We start from the raw sequence: 18472 nt of genomic DNA on the forward strand, positions 1-18472 counted from the left end.
AACCCCTCTTTCGATTTTCCGTGGGATGCAGGGACTTGTGCTGTGACTGTTACAATTGATCCATCGCCCGCTGGTACCAACTCGCTGTTAACTTTGATTGTCCTCGTCGATCTGGGTGGGTTTTTTGGAGCCATCTGTGAGCCACCGCCTTGTACAGGGTCTGCACTCCCCTGCGATCCGGGACGCAGCCCGAGACCAGACCAGCTGAGGGCCGAGCCGCTGATCAGCCGAGGAAAGAGATGCCGGGCAAGATGCAGGTAAGCGCGTAGCAGCCTCTGCATCCGTCTTAGGTTTTAGTAAAGTAGATTATGCACTTAGTTAGACTCAGAAGTGCTCGTAGTGCCCGTAATGCTCGTAATCTAGAATAAGTATCAGATAACTTCGAAGCCGTAATCACCGCTCCTCCTCCATTTGCTCTGTGAGAGAGACCTCCATTAATTAACCTTCAGCCACCGGCTGCGCTGGGCATCAATTCGATCCGTTTTCACCGGAGACACAATGTAGCCACTCCCTTCGCAAGTTATTAAAATGTGTTTCTCTGTTGCTCTTCATGCGCTCTCAGGAGCGCCAGACTAGCTGCGGCATTTGAATATCAAGAAATCACGCCGTTTTCGGGCAGGCACGGGGAGCTCTCACTAGCCACTACTACTCGGCGGCGTCTTCAGTCCGTCATCTTGCTCTTTCTTCACTAGGGTTACAACTAGGGTGTTTGAGGGCTAGACTGAAAACGATTTTTTGGGAAAAGAGTTGTTTAAACCTACACAAAACACGCTTCTCGCAATACGAGAGCGGGGACAAGGTTGAGAAACTGTTGGCCTATAAAATAGCTCACGAAAAAGCTAGCACTTTGATAAAATACATAAGCGGCCCTAATAACACAATATGTGATCAACCAGCTCAAATTCTGGAGCAATTTGCAATGTTTTATGAAAAGCTGTATACCCCGGAAGCATGCCCCACCTCGGCAGCTATTAAAAAATACCTTGATTATTTTGCAGGAACATCTGAGCCCCTTGAATTGGAACAACTATCTAATAATATCAGTCAACAGGAGTTCAGACAGGCGATCTCCTCCTTACCATCCAGAAAAGCCTCCGGTGAAGACGCAATACCAATAGAGATCTATAAATTATGCTTGGATGAATTTATCCCCCTCTTCCAACAAGTTATCAACTATATTGGGGACTACGGGAAAGCCCCTTGCTCTTGGAACAAGGTAAATCTTGTGTTCTTTCTGAAAAAAGGGAAACCACCTGATATGTGTGGCTCTTATCGCCCTATCTCATTGGTCAACGCTGACGCCAAAATATTTGCCAAGGTGCTGGCCACTCGTTTGGCCCCGTATATACCAAAAATTGTCAATCCACATCAACACTGCTTTGTAATGGGCAGAGATACCACGGCACACATCCATATGGCAATAACTGCCTTTGACATTGCAGATAAGGAATCCACCCCACTCGGTATGATTTTGCTTGATGCAGAAAAAGCCTTTGACCGAGTGGGGTGGGGGTACCTTTGGCAGGTGATGAGTAATTTTGGCTTCAGCGGTAAATTTTTTAACTGCACTCAATCCCTATATGATAATCCCACAGCTAAAATCAGTTATGCCGGTATCACATCAACTCCATTCTCTATTGCTCGGGGCACCTGACAAGGATGCCCCCTCTCACCACTACTGTTTGCCCTGTCAATGGAACCATTTCTTTTTGCCTTGCAATCTCAACCCTGTATATCTCCTTTTAAGTTTGGCCCTCATACATTAAAAATTACGGCTTATGCCGATGATATAGCTATTTATTCAACTGACATCCCAGAAGCATTGAAGGGTATCACGGATGAGGCCAATCGATTTGGAGATATTTCCGGGTACAAACTGAATTTAAATAAAACTCAAATTGTCTCAAATTACAAACCTGTAGTGTTAACTGCAGGAATATGCCAGACTGCAACCTATTTGGGGGTTCAAATCTCTGACAAAATAAAGAACATAATTAAAATAAACTATGAAGCCCTATTCAAAACCACGGGGATATTATTAAAAAAGTGGCACAAGATTCCTTTAAATATTATAGGTAGAATCAATCTGATCCGAATGATTATATTGCCAAAAATTTTATACCTATTTCGCTCCATTCCTTTGGCTCTCAATAATTGTTTCATTAAAAAACTGGATGGCATATTTAGCAGCTTTATATGGGGGTATCGTAAAGCAAGGCGATCAATGGCTTTGTTAAAAGGGCCTTTGGATGTAGTGGGGCTAAACTTTCCGGACTTTAAGTTATATTTTTGGGCAACTTTTATAGAACGTCTTCGACGTCTAATTAATTTGGTGACAGTAGACAACCAATTTTATTTTTTTACCTTTATGTTAGATAGGGACTCAAATATGTTTCTTTGGACGGTTAATGATCCCAATTACTTTAAAAGGGTCAGGTGCAAGACCGCCAGGGACTTAGTTAAAATATGGAGGAATATCTTGGATTTCTGCCGCACCTCTTTCTTCCATCCTAAACTACTATTATGGGGCAATCCTGGACTCCCGGAAATCTTTAATATGGGCGTAACAAATACTTGGTCAGCACACGGCATAAGGACACTTGGGGATCTTTATGGCGCACACGGATTTTTGAGTTTTGAAACATTGAAAATTCTCTATAAAGTAACTGATTGTATGAGATACAAATATATACAGATACACGACTTCCTTATCCGAAAGATGAAACTCTTTAATATCTCGGAATCGGATATTTGGGACTGTATATATTTACATAAAAATAAGGGGTTAATTAGTGCTGGTTATAAATGCTTGAATACTTATAAAAATACCGTATGTAATAAAATAGCGGAAAAATTGAGAAAAAAGCTTGATAGTAACATTACAATGACGATGATTAACACGTCGTTGCGTAACATTAATAATGCTGTCTCTTCATCTAGTCTAAGACTCCAGCAATTTAGAACAACTTGTATGCTTTATCATACTCCAGAAAGAATTTCCAAATGGGCTGGGAACTCATTAAACAACAATGAGCGAACTAAATGCCCTAAATGCGCGTTAGTAGCAGTGGACTTGGTACACATTCTGTACTCATGCCCAATGCTATCAGAATTCTGGAGAGCCCTGGGTAAGATAATTAATCAAAAACTGAATTGCCTTTTTCCTCTTACCGTTTTTTCTGTTTTACTAAATATCAATAACATTAACACCCCACATAAGGCTATTATTACTATTATGCTGTCCTGCGCCAAACTTACAATTGCACGTGCCTGGATTTCCCCAAATCCCCCGACAATCACGGAGTGGTGGGCTTTGTTTAACGAAATTCACGGTATGGAATCTTCTTTAGCCAGACTTAGGGGCACAAAGTCAACAATGAGGTTTGAAAAGATCTGGGGATCCCGCAATAATTGATTGTTTTCTGTTTGTCTGAACTTGCCCCCTTGTTCCTTTTGTCTTTTCTTTTCTCTTAATTTTTCTTCTCTTTTCTTACTGGAATACTTCTTACCTGCGATATTTCACGTCATACAAATTTACCATGTATTTTGTTTTGAATTTCAATGATAATGCTTTTTAAGTAATGTTCATTCTGGTTTTGCTGTATGACTTTTGTGTATGTAATGGTCTTTTTGTAAATGCTTCTCTGAGTTGCAATAAAACATTTTTTTTTAAAAAGAGAAAGATATACCAGACACTCATTGTTTCTGCTTCGATCTTAGAAGTATAGAATGTTACTTATTTTTTAATTCAATATTAAATACGTGAAATCAATATTCAACATAAAAATTTTGTGTCACAATGTAAGAAATCATAAAAGCACCTAATGCCTATGTCCCGATACCTATATTGGCCCCTGTGACAAATCTTCTCCTGCTCTGACCAAAAATAATGCATACTGTGTTGATGCTCCTGACATTCACTTTGCCTTTTTTGCAGTGCCGCTGCAAATTAGTGTATTCATATTGCATGTGGAAAGCAGTTAAACTGATTGTTCATGTTGATTTTATTGTATTGTAGTTACATTTATATAGCGCTTACTACCCCTGACGAGGCGTCAAAGCGCTTTTTCAGACAGTAGCATGCTACTCCGGAACCCATAAAGAATTAGTGTTGAATTAATATAGTGAAATATGAAAGTAATTTGAGTGGTGGATAGGTTAGTTAGTTATTTGGATTCAGAAGGATAACAGAGGGATAGAAGAGGGAAAAAGGTTTGCATTTATATAGCGATCGTAACCCCTGATGGAGTGTTGAAGCGCTTTTTTGGCAAAAGGCATCCTACTCCGGAACCAATAAAGAATCAGTGTTGAATTAGTATGACATATGAAAGTATTTTGAGTGGTGGATATGTTAATCAGTTATTTGGATTGAGAAGGGTAGGGGAGGGATAGAAGAGGGAAAAAGGTTTGTATTTATATAGTGCTTGTTACCCCTGATGGGGTGTTGAATCACTTTTTTGGCAAGTAGCACACTACTCAGGAACCCATAAAGGATTAGTGTTGAAAATTAGTATAGTGAAATAAGAAAGTAATTTGAGTGGTGGATGTGTTAATCAGTTATTTGGATAGAGAAGGGTAGCGGAGGGATAGAAGAGGGAAACAGGTTTGCATTTATATAGTGCTTGCTGCCCCTGATGAAGTGTTGAAGCGCTTTTTCGGCGAGTAGTACGCTGCTCTGGAACCCATAAAGGATTAGTGGTAAATTAGTACAGTAAAATATTAAATTTGAGCAGTGGACATGTTAGTCTTTTATTTTGATTGAAAAGGATAGTGGAGGGATAGAAGAGTGAAGGATTTAGACTTTGTTCGTGCTCTCCTTATGACGCTGAAAGCCTGCTCCTGTCTGTGCAACGCCTCATGGGAGGTGGCAAACAGTGCATCCCGGGTCTGCCAGGTGTGTAAATACCGTTTTCAGCCCACGCCTAACCCTTTGCCTCCCCGCCCTGTGGCCTCTTCACTGGTCCACGCCGGTTTGATTAATGCTAGGTCACTGGTCAAACATGCAGCAGACATTTTTGAGCTGCTGAGTGACAATCAGCTGGATCTCCTTTTCATAACGGAAACCTGGCTCAAGGATACCTGCGCCCCCTCTGTTGAATTGGCCGTTCCACGCGGTTTTAAAATTGTCAGATCTGACCGCCTTCTAGGTCGAGGTGGGGGGATAGCAGTTGTCTTTAGAGAACAGTGGACCTTTTCTTATGACTCCCAACAACAATTGCCTGAAGCCGAGATGCTCCATTTTTCCTTATTTTTTAACGCCCACTCTTCCATAGGCGGCACGCTGGTCTATCGCCCTCCAGGCCACGTTGGTAACTTTGTGCAGGTCTTAGAAGAATTGATAGTCCCTCGGATTTTATGCCATTCCCGGTATCTTCTCCTAGGGGATTTTAATATTCATGTTGATAGCCCAGACCTACCAGAGGCAGCTCGCCTTGCAGAAGCTCTCTCTATGGCCCAACTAAGGCAATGGGTAGCTGCCCCAACCCACTTAGGAGGTCATATTCTTGATCTGGTATGCTCTAATTTTGATATCACTATGACTCATCCTGAGCCAGTAACCTGGTCGGACCATAAGCTTATCAGATTCTCTTGGCCTCTGATAACTGCTGCTGTGATCCACCCCCAAATTGCCCATACACAGAAGATTAATCTCAACACCCTCTCTGAGGGTCTTGCTGCTTCTCGCCCTTCGCTACCTTCTGATATCGAGGCCGCAGCCAACGCATTTAACTCATGGGTGGAATGCGCATCCGCTGCATCTATTAATAGTAGCCGGGTCTGCAGACTCCGTTCTACCCCCTCCAAACCCTGGTTTTCCCCTGCTCTCCGAGACCTTAAATCAGACTGTAAAAAGCTGGAGAGGCTGTGGAGACAAGCCTATCTTCCCGAGGCAAAAAAGGATCTGCGGGTTGCACAAAAAAAAGTATTATGCTGCCATCAGATCGGCCAAACGCAGCTATTTTGCAGGACGCATTAATAAAGCAAACAACAACAGTAAGGAAATCTTTACGATTGTAAAAAGTTTTGTGTCCCCCTGTGCATCACAACCTTTGTTGCCTGCTTCGAAGGAATGGTGCGAAGAACTATCTGAGTTTTTTATTGAAAAAATCGCTAAAATTCAGGAGGACCTACAAAATGTGTGTAATGGCCCCACACCATCTCTAACCACTCTGCGTCCTTCAATGCCCCCACGTACTGAGCAATTGGTTACGTTTACTCCCCAACTAAAATCTGACATCACTTCTATTGTGGCTGCTCTAAAATCAGGATCTCCCTCTGACCCTTGCCCGGCTAGAGTATTTGCGGGATTAGCGGAAACATTGGGAAATGAGGTTACTCAGCTGATCAACCTTTCGCTCCGTACAGCTACTGTCCCTGCTTGCTGGAAGCAAGCCAAACTGCTTCCATTGCTAAAAAAAAATGGATTAGATCCGGCCACGCCGTCTAATTACCGGCCTATATCTCTGCTCCCAGCTCTTGCAAAGATTTGCGAAAAGACTGTCTTTAAGCAGCTGGATAAATTCGTTGAGTCAACTGAGGCCCTACATCCAGCTCAATCCGGATTCCGGGCCTCCTATAGTACCGAGACGGCCTTGGTCGAAATCTCAGAAGCTATTCGGGAGTGCCTTGACGGAGGTGGCAGAGCGGCTCTGATTTTATTGGACCTCTCTGCTGCCTTCGATACGGTGCCTCACTCCCTACTACTCGCCAGATTAGCAGATATCGGTGTCACTGGTCCAGCATTTGACTGGCTGACTTCTTACTTGAATAATCGTACCCAACAGATCTGGCTGCCCCCATTTGCCTCCACCCCTAAGCAACTTTCCACAGGTGTTCCCCAGGGGTCCATTTTAAGCCCCTTGCTTTTTAATATTTATCTTACTCCGCTGATTTACCTCGCTGAACAACTAGGGGCTAAAATTATGGCGTACGCCGACGATACGCAGCTTTTGTTCACCTGGCCTAAAGATAATTTAGATACGTCGGATGCCCAACTTTGTTTGTCCTCTGTTTTTCAATGGCTGGCACACGCACAATTAAAGTGCAACGAGAGTAAATCCGAGGTTCTGCTGTACGGCTCTTTTCCTGAGGATTTTAGTGAGCGTCTCTGGCCTGCTGACCTCCCCCCCCCAAAAGCCGCATCTGGCCCAGTGAAAAACTTGGGAGTCTGGTTTGGTAAGAACCTTAAGTTCGAGGACCATATAAAGAAACTCACGGGGGTTTGTTTTGCCACCCTAAAAACCCTACGTAGGTTCTTCCCTCTCCTTCCACAAGAAGCAAAAGAGACAGTCATCCGTGCCTTAATTCTCTCCAGGCTAGACTACTCGAACAGACTGTTCTGTGGATTGCCGGCATACCTGATTCACCGCCTTCAGGTCATTCAGAACGCCGCCGCCAGGCTCCTGTTTAATGCACCTAGGCGCTCCAGTGCCCGTCCCCTGCTTTGTGCTCTCCACTGGCTTCCGGTCGCCCACAGGATTTTGTTTAAAATTCTAGTGCTGGCCTACCGAGCCATCCATCAAACTGGCCCTGTCTATCTGAGAAAAAGGTTCTGTTTGTATGTTCCTAACCGCCCTCTACGATCGGCCAACATGTGCCAGATGTCTGTCCCCAAATTTAAATATTGCAGACTTGGCGGCCAATCAATCTCGGTAAAAGCAGCAAAATCCTGGAATGCCCTTCCCCTCCACTTAAAAACTGCACCGTCTCTTAATGTTTTTAAGAAAGGACTAAAAACTCACCTTTTTAATATTAAAGCTTAATTTTTTTTCTGCTTCGTTTCTTAAAATTTGTCCTTTCCCAGTCTGCTCCGCCTTTACCGCGCCAGGATACTATTTTTTAGTAATAGAGCGCGTTATAAAAGCCTTTAATAATAATAATAATAATAATAATTTGTTTTGGAGGTTATAGCAGTAGGAGGAGACGGGATGAGTAAAAAGGGATGTTGTGGGGAAGAGTCAGAGGGGGAGAGTTTAGAAAGGCTTGTTTTGGGGATCTGTATTGAAGATTTGGATTAAATATTGAAAATATTGAAGCAGCTACATGCTGGAGTGCTGCACGCTACTTGATATAATGTCCACCAAAGCATACTTTCGATCGAACACTGTGCCACCGATTGCTTGGATGAATGTGGGGGAATATAGAGGAGTCCGGGAGTGGGGTGGAGTCATAGGGCTAACTCTGCAGTAGGGAAGTGTCTTTTGGGGATTTCTGAAGGAAACAGACATAAGGCATTGAGCGCCTATTCAGTGAGACTTGACTTTGATGGTTTTCTCACTTGTGAAGCTAGTGAAGGATTAGACCATCCTTCACAAATGGAAATCATATGACCGTTGGAAGGGCTCTGACGGAAGATTTAGACTAATTGAAACAGTACTCAACACAAAGAACAGAGAGGAGTGTTTGCTGGTTTGGTTGGCAATGGTCAGCATGGCTGGTGCGTAGATGTTAGAAGCTATAAAGCTTGAGGGTTCCCGGCTGAGGGATATGTTTAGCGCCCAAGAAGTCAGTTTACCACTCACAATTTCTTGGGGAGCTTCACATTTTAGTTCACAGGAAAAAAGAATAAAGAATTTTAGTTTTATTTGGTATAGATGTTATGTACTATGTTGATTTTATTTTGTACAGAGCCTCTCCCATAAATTACACAAATTCGCCTTCTGTGCAAACTCTAATACCAGTTCTGAAATGTAGCAAAGTTAGTATATTTCCAAAGAAGGAACACACCAGATCAACCATTTTTGAATTCCTGGGATGCTAAAAATACTGGGTCTTTATTAAAATGTTTTCTTCAATGCACAAATAAATAAGGGTAATCTATTCTTACAGAGAATAGGATGGAATGAGTGACGGTAAGACAGATATTCATTTCATCATGAATTCTGCTTTCTCATTAGAAAGGTGTTTTGTGTTACTTCTGCCAAGCGTTAGTCCTTGCTAACTGCTTGCTTACAGGTTCTGTTGATGCTTGTAGCAAATGTGCCACACCTCAACACTACATCTGCTCAGTGACTTCAAATCTTCACCACCTTCAAGACTTGTTTGATATTATCACGTGCACAGTGTACTCGTAGGGACAATGGGAGTAAATAAAGGGCTATGCACACTGTCACAATTAACCTCATGTCCACATATTTACTAATCTCCGCTTGAACCATCAAACTATAGGCCTATCAGCCTTATTGATGTGAGCCAGAAAATCAATGCCAGGCTTCTTTTACAACGTTTACAGGACTGGACCAATGATAATAATATTTTGTCCCCGCTTCAGGCGAGCTTTAGGGCCAAAACGTCAACAATTGACCAATTATTCCGGCTCCAGGTCCTTTACTGGAAGCACGTTGTTTTGGATGGGGGCAGCCTATATTTAACCTTTGTGGACCTGAAGTCCGCATTTGATATGGTGGACCGGAACCAGCTTTGAACCATCCTACTAGCTATGGGGTTCCACCATACTTATGCTATCAATTCAAACATCTCCACGAAGGCACTTTTGCCAGAGTTCGCTTTGACAAGTATGGCCAATTAACGGGGCCGTTCCCGGTAGAGAAGGGGGTCAGGCAGGGTTGTGTGCTCGCCCCAACCCTCTTCTCCCTCTTTCTCAATGGTCTTATAGAAGACCTCCTCACTATCAAAGACATTGATTCCCCAAAACTGGCTTCCCAAAGATTTCCCACATTAATGTTTGCGGACGACACCCTGCTGCTTTCTAAATCGCCAATGGGCATGCAGCGGGTACTGAACCAGTTCATCAACTTTTGTAATAAAAGAAACCTGGTGGTTAACATCGACAAGACCAAGTACATGGTATTTAAAGCTAGTACCTTCAATTGTCCCCATCCTACGATGGAAGGCAGACCCCTGGAAAGGGTCCCAATTTTTGACTATCTCGGTCTATCTCTGAATGACAAATGTGGTGGGGTCCACATATGGCCAAGGCCAATTTAGGATTAACCCAGGCCGTAAAAGTAAAAAAAAACTGTGTGCAAAAAATAGTAAGCTCCCCGCTCGAAATATTCAAAGTTCAAGCTAGGTCTTCATCCCTTTATGAGGCGGAACTTTGGGGGCACTTATCATCATACGAGCTATCCACTACAGAAAAAACTTTATCAGGCAAATCTTGACCTTGCCAAGAAATACTCCGCTAGTCCCGCTCAGGCTGGATTTGAATATCCGCCCGATTGCAGATGTCATCGCCTCACGCCCACTCCTTTATTGGAGGAGGCTGTGGAGTACTCCAGAGTTGGCAAGCTATAAGGAGGAATTAAAGGTGGTGATGGCCTCTCTAGGCGCAGGCAGGATTCCCTGGTTATCCTTTGTAAGGCAGTCTTTTACCTTGATTGGGCACGAGAATCTCTGGTTCAATCCTGAGGTCTCCTGCTCAGCTATTTCTAAGAAAACCTTGTCTTACAATATAAAAGACTTTAATCTAAGGAAAGTATATTGCTCAGTTAAACCTTCAAGTCTAACTGATGCCTTCCTGGATTATAAGTCACATTATAGCTTTGAACAGGAGATAGATGCCATACAACCTACTTTAGCAAAGAAGCTATATCTCCAATTTAGATATGGAACCCTGCCTTTATATTCAACGACTGACAGGTGGACGGGGGGTCCTGCACGCCTATGCCCAGGCTGTCGAATAGAGGATGAAACCCTTCTTCACGTTACCCTCTTCTGTCTGGCCTATGGCAATATCCAGAGAAAGTGGATAAACCAGTTGTGCAACAACTTGGGTATTAAGAACTACCTCGTCTTTTTCAGGATCTTAAAATCTGACACCAACGCAGTGTTAGTGGCCGCTGTAGCAAAGTTCGTGTTCTCAATGTGGTTCACTCGAAGGAATTTGCTCAGTTAAAATTGGTACACATATTGCACCTAGCTCTAGCGCAGAGACGTAGGGAGTGAAGGAGTTCATCAAGGGACATTTTACAATTTTTAAGTATTTGTAGTCTAATTTAAATTTTTACAGCTTTTAATATCTTATCTCTTCCTACTTCGATGAATTTAAGACGATGTATTTTATATATCAATTGATCTTAAAATATCTGTGATATGTTTGAAAACTGTACATTGTATTTGTATGTGCTTTTATGGTTAAAACTAACCGCAATAAAGTTTTTGAACTGAACTGAACTAATATTACAGCGTAGGATGTAGTGATATACCGCCCTTTTAAATGATGGGAAGGTGGGAGTCAGTCCAGGACACTGTAGGGAGCCATCTGTAAACCTGTCAATTTACACCGCGCTTACTGGTGCAGGTCAACATAGATCAACTTGTGCAAAACTGCAAATATTTTAGCAGGCAAAGGACGACCACGAAGAGAGGTAAAAAGGACCATTAGTCGTCGGAAACTGTGGCGGCCTACGTCATTCATTTAAATGGATAATGGATAGAACCTAAACATACTAGCAACACATAGAAAGTCCCACAAAAGGGTGGGTGGTTCTATTGTCAAATAGTTCAGCACACATTGTAATAATATTCATCACAAAGTGTCATCCTTTCAAACTTCGTATCCAAGAGGAATACATATTTCATGAGCTTAGAATAAGTCAAAACATTCTGGTATTCTTGTCTGTGCCACAATTAACACAACCACTTAGAAGTATCCTGTTTTAGAGTTTTATTTATGACAGATAGTTTTGAATAAAAAAAATGTTTAGATTTCTTTTTATTGATGACAAAAGAAAAAATCAAAGCATCTCTGTGTTATGTTAGTGCATTTACAGCAGTGACAAATCAGGTACATCTCAGTTTTGGCATTTTCACAATGCATGCATATTTCACTATTCCATTGCATTGGCTTATTGGGACCCGTGCACTTGGCGTGTATCAATTAATGGTGAAGTACATATGTTCCCTCTATACAAATTCCACCCACCCCACAGCTGCTCCCACTTCCTAGCCCTGGCACTCATATATCATTTTTTCAGCCATCAGACACCAATCCATATCATTCTGCCATGCCTGAATCATGGGCACCTCGGGGATACCCCATGTTCGGGGGATGTTACACTTGGCTACTGACAGCCCAAGTTTTATCCATATTTTTTTTTTTCTCTTTAAATCTGTGTCTCCCCAAATATTCAAGAGGCATCACTTGGCTTCTAGCACCAATTCTTTCCCCAGCACCTCCCCCAAGCATTCCACAACCCTCTCCCAATATTTTTTAAAGTGGACACTCTCCCCTCCCATATCGTATGAAAAAACATACCTTCCTGGTTATATAGTCCTCTACATTTAGAGTTTTCCCTAAGACTCATTTTGGCTAACGTTTGACAATAGTACATTCTATTCAGAATTATGAGGTGTACTAGCCTCAACCTGGAACAGATTTCCACCTCCTGCGGGGAGGCCAGCGCTTCACGCCACTCCTCTTCATCCAACTCCCCCACATCTTGAGTCAAGATATCTCTAAGTGGCACAAGGGAATCCGAAGCATTGTTAATCGATTCAGGAAGTACTTCGCTCTTGGGAACTGCTGCCTGAAGAGCATGTTTAATCTGCATCTATCTAAACATTTCTGTAGTGGCCAATTCATACTCGTGTTGTAGCTGACCAAAGGGGGCCACTCCTCCCTCGAGCCATAGATCTCCCACCTCAGATATTCCTATTAAATCTAATTTATCAAATACCTTAGTTTTCCTCAGCATCCCCAGCTGATCCGAATCCCACAGTGGGGTGTACTGTGTAGTCTTTGATGTCCAACTCAAACTCTTATTTGCTGCATGCCAGGCTGGCACCGTGTGTTTAGTAGGGCCCAAGAGGTACAGTTGTGCTGATGTATTATATAGCACCCTTTCATGACTCCCTCCTGACATAACCATTTTGTCCACTCCAAATCCTGGCATATCAAATGGGCGGTATATACACTGGTTGAGGGCCATCAACTGTGCTGCCCAATAATATCTTCAAATGTCATGGAGTTCATTCCCTCCATCAAACCAACACCTCACCAGTTTTTGCATAGCAATTCGGGGTGGCTTCCCGACCCATAGCAGCTCCCTCTGTTCATTTTCAACAGACTTGTAATAGGAGTCTGGCACTAGAAATGGGGTGTTATGCAACACATAAAGGAAACGAGGAAGCGCCATCATTTTAAATAATGCAGTGCACCCCAATAAGGTTAGCGGGAGGTGTATCCATTGCCTCACATCACTTCTCAGGCGCTGAAGTGGGGGTAGTAAATTCCAGTCATAGAATTGCTCAGGGTTGGTGGTAATATAGATTCCCTGTTATCGGAATCCTTCTGTGACAATTGTCACTTCACAGTCTTTAGGAAGAGGGGGGCAACTCACCTCTCAGTACAAAGACTATAGACTTTGTACAATTGATTCTATATCCAGAGTATTTCCCAAAGTTAGTGAATATATTTATTACTCTGTGTATCGAGAGTTTGGATGAGGCGAGATATAGGAGTATATCATCCGTATAGAGAGATATTCGGTCTTCCCATTCTTCCGTCCAACGAAGCCCAGTTATCAAGGGATCTCTTTGGATCCATACTGCAAGAGGATCTAATACTATGGCAAAAAGCAAAGACAACAGGGGGCCACCCTGCCGCGTTCCTCTCAGGAGGGGAAAGGATGAGGACAGTGTGTCGTTGACCACCACTTGTGCTAGGGGCTCACTATAGAGGAGCCCAAGCTAGAAAGTTGGGACCGAAACCCAACCTCTTCAGAACTGCAAACAAGTAAGGCCATTCAATGATGTCGAATGCCATTTTGGAATCCAGGAACATCACCACTGCATCCTCTCTAAGCGTGCCTATTCGCCCCAAAACTCCATGCAGCCTACGTGAGTTAAGCAATGTTCTCCTCCCCGGCATAAAGCCGGATGGGTCAGGATGTACCAACCTCGTAACAACTTGTATTAGACGTGTGGCAAGTACTTTGGCAAGGATTTTGGCTTCTCCATTTAGTAGAGAGATAGGGCACTATGAGGAGCAGCTGTTTCTTGGTTTGCCCTCTTTGGTAAACAGTCAAAATATCGACTACAAAATATCGAATGGACAAAATATTGAGTTTTAAATATAGACTGGACAAAATATCGACTGGACAGAATATAGACATCAAAAATATTGTTTTTAAGGTAAGTGATGTAATATCGAATGTTAAAAATATAGACAGTTAAAATATCGAAGTATATAATATAGGTTATTAAAATTATCGAATTTTTAATAATATAGAATTTTTTATAGTGTTTTTTATGTTATTATATGTGTGAAAAGTGTGTATTTATGTTATAATTTATTTTAAGTAATGAAATGTGTTTTTTTAATTTTTGCGTAATTTCATTCTGTAGCGGGTTGTGGGTTTATAGGGGAATAGGGTGGGAAGTAATTTAATTATAATTAATTAAATATGTAAATGTATTTATTGGTATTCATTTTTAATTAATTGTTGATTCATTTATATTTGGTATTTAATTAAATTTTAATTGGCAATTAATTTTAATTAATTGATTAATTGTTAATTATGTTAATTTTATTAATTTATTTTCTGTAGCGGGTTGTGGGTATATAGGGGAATAGGGTGGGAAGTAATTTAATTATAATTAATTAAATATGTAAATTTATTTTTTAATATGCATTTTTAATTAATTGTTAATTAATTTATATTTGGTAATTAATTAAATTTTAATTGGCAAATAATGTTACTTAATTGATTAATTGCTAATTATGTTAATTCTACTAATTTATTTTCTGTAGCGGGTTGTGGGTTCATAGGGGAATAGGGTGGGAAGTTATTTATTTATAATTAATTAAATAAATACATTTATTTAATTGTATTTAATTTGAATTAATTGTTAATTAATTTTTAAATGTTAAATTATTAATTGTTAATTTGTAATTAATTTGTATTAATAGGTAAATAATTGTAATATTTAATTTAATTTTGTAATTTTAATTGATTAATTAATATATTATATTAAATTGGTAATTACTTTTAATTAATTTTTTATAGATATGAATTTATATTTATTGAAATAATATATGAAGTATTTAATTTTTCTACTATTGCACTCTCTGGAGTGGGAATAGTAATTTTCACCACTATGCTATCCAACGCTTTCCCTATTGTTGCACTCACTGGAGTGGGAATAGTAATTTTTACCCCTACGCTATCCAACGCTTTCCCTACTATTGCACTCATTGGAGTGGGAATAGTAATTTTTACCCCTATGCTATCCAACGCTTTCCCTACTGTTGCACTCACTGGAGTGGGAATAGTAATTTTAACCCCTACGCTATCCAACGCTTTCCCTACTGTTGCACTCACTGGAGTCGGAATAGCAATTTTAACCCCTACGCTATCCAATGCTTTCCCTACTGTTGCACTCACTGGAGTGGGAATAGTAATTTTTACCCCTACGCTATCCACCGCTTTCCCTACTGTTGCACTATTTGGAGTGGGAATAGTAATTTTTACCCCTACGCTATCCAACGCTTTCCCTACTGTTGCACTCGTTGGAGTTGGAATAGTAATTTTTACCCCTACGCTATCCAAAGCTTTCCCTACTGTTGCACCCACTGGAGTCGGAATAGTAATTTTTACCCCTACGCTATCCAACGCTTTCACTACTGTTGCACTCACTGGAGTGGGAATAGTAATTTTTACCCCAACGCTATCCAACGCTTTCCCTACTGTTCCACTCTTTGGAGTGGGAATAGTAATTTTAACCCCTACGCTATCCAACGCTTTCCCTACTGTTGCACTATTTGGAGTGGGAATAGTAATTTTTACCCCTACGCTATCCAACGCATTCCCTACTGTTGCACTCTTTGGAGTTGGAATAGTAATTATTACCCCTACGCTATCCAACGCTTTCCCTACTGTTGCACCCACTAGAGTGGGAATACTAATTTTTACCCCTACGCTATCCAACGCTTTCCCTACTGTTGCACCCACTGGAGTGGGAATAGTAATTTTTACCCCTACGCTATCCAACGCTTTCCCTACTGTTGCGGCCACTGGAGTGGGAATAGTAATTTTTACCCCTACGCTATCCAACGCTTTTTCTACTGTTGCGCCCACTGGAGTGGGAATAGTAATTTTTACCCCTACGCTATCCAACGCTTTCCCTAATGTTGCACCCACTGGAGTGGGAATAGTAATTTTAACCCCTACGCTATCCAACAGTTTCCCTACTGTTGCACCCACTGGAGGGGGAATAGTAATTTTTACCCCTACGCTATCCAACGCTTTCCCTACTGTTGCACTCACTGGAGTGGGAATAGTAATTTTTACCCCTACGCTATCCAATGCTTTCTCTACTGTTGCACTGTCTGGAGTGGGAATAGTATTTTTTACACTTCTGCTATTGTACGGTAATAATATTGGATATTATTTAATTATATTATGTTACTATATATATATGTTTTAACAAATATGATTGTAATAATTTTTTTTATAACTTTTATTAATTCTTTAATTATTATAAGTCAATTTAAGTATTTTTAAGTATATTTTAGTAATTAATTTTTACTATTAATTTAATTTAACACTGTTTTTAATAAAGTCGATAGTTTTATAAACTATATTTTTGTAAACGATATTTTGGACTCGATATTTTTGTACTTACCTGTTTTTAGATACAACTCGATATTCTGTCCATCGATATTTTGGCATAGATATTTTTGCTAGTCGATATTCTGTCCGTCGATATTATGTCAGTAATCCGCCCTCTTTATGGATGACCACAATTGTGGCTAGTCGCTGGTAAATAGGGAATTCTCCACAGCCCGACTCTCCAAATACATGTCTCTTAGGTATTGGGATATCTTATTAGTTGCCAACTTATAGAGTTTTATGGGAGGACCATTGGGCCCCGTCGCCTTACCGAACCTAAGTACCCTGATTGCCTGTGCTACTTCTTCCTGTGTTATGTCCCCCTGCAATTACTCCACTGCTTCAGTGGTTAGGGATAGGAGAGACATTTCCTGTAATAGTTCAGTTGATTCTGCTTCTGTTAAGGTATTCGAGGTTGTATACATTTGTTCACAGTACGTGGCAAACTCTGTTGATATACATTGCGGATCTCATATTAATTCACCTTTCTCTGTTACCAATTTTGTCACCAGTCTATTTGCCTATTCTCGCCTGTCGAGCCAGGAAAGGAGTTTTCCTGTCTTGTCCTCTGCTTCATAAATTCTATTTTGTGCCGCTCTGTGTGTTGTCTTTGTGGCTTCCATCGCTAAGTCTTTGTATTATTTCTTTTAAACATTTAGCCTATGTTTAACACTTTTGACTTGCTCCCATCTAATTCTCCCTCTAGTTGCATTAATTCGCCCTCTAATCTTTCCATTGCTGCCAGATTGTCCTTTTGAACTCCGGCAGCCAGCTAAGGGCCTGCCCACTAACCACCATCTTAAATGCCTCCCATAGGGTCTGGGCTGATCCCACTGAGTTTTGGTTTTCCTGGAAATACAAATCTATGGTTTCTTTAACCCCTTTCCGTATACTTAGGTATTTAAGACAACAGGTGTGACAGGCGGTATCCTCCCAGCTTGTCCTGTTGCCTGTGCGTAAAAGGCCCATAAAGGAGAGTGGTCTGATATGCCCCTCGCCAAGTGGCAGGTCTCCTTAACTCGGGCCACCTGTTCTGCTGGGGAGAGTATATAATCTATTCTAGAGAGAGTATTGTGGGCACCCGAATGGAACGTATACTGCAGCTCTTCTGGTTGATAGACTCGTCATACACCCATCAGTCCCATTGCTGCTAGAAATTCTAAGAAGCGTGTCTGAGGGTTTTGTAAGTCCCGGGGTGGGTGACGATCCAGCCTTCCAGAAATAATCGCATTGAAATCCCCTCCTATCAGAAGTTCACCCACTGGGAAATCCAATAACAACTTGCCCTGATCTTGGAAGGCTGCCTTGTGTAGGGACGGGGGAACATATACTGTCACTATGGTAATTGGGGTCCTCCCCAGTGCCCCGTTGCTGCTGCATACCTTCTTTGTGTGTCAGTCCAGGTGGGGGACACCCTCAGGGGAAGGTGAATTGCATCAGTATCCCCACCCCTCTGGATCTGGAAGTGAACCCTGATTGGACTGATAGCTAGTATCTCCAGCGGTTTAATGCTTTGCATGTATTTCCAATTAAGTGCGCCTCCTGCAGGAGGACCACATCGTGAGAGTGTCATTTTATGTACTGGAGCACGATTCCCCACTTAATCTTATCTCCCATCCCATGTACATTCCAGGAGAGGAGCCCTTATCCATTATCGAGTTTATCATTATTCGTTAAAAAATGTTTGATCAACCCCAGTCTCCAAATTAAGTCCGTTGTGAAGGTGGGGCATAAATATTTGACATTATTCCATAACCATCTCAGTGGGATGCATAGATCGGTCTTCCATGGGGTCGTGAATGCAGTATGTCTGGAGTGGTGTGTTTCCCCTCATTGCCCTACTTTTTCTTTCCTTAATGTCATCTAAACTTAGAACTCTAACAAAATATGCCTTA

General features: G+C 41.5%; 1 pseudogene; it reads left to right on the plus strand.

The window, feature by feature from the left end:
* Nucleotides 1-239: 239 nt before the first annotated feature.
* Nucleotides 240-18472, plus strand: part of LOC144824197 (protein phosphatase 1A pseudogene) — a 46421-nt pseudogene continuing 28188 nt past the window's right edge.

Source organism: Lissotriton helveticus, chromosome 3_1, assembly GCF_964261635.1.
Source record: "Lissotriton helveticus chromosome 3_1, aLisHel1.1, whole genome shotgun sequence".
Classification (NCBI taxonomy): Eukaryota; Metazoa; Chordata; class Amphibia; order Caudata; family Salamandridae; genus Lissotriton; species Lissotriton helveticus.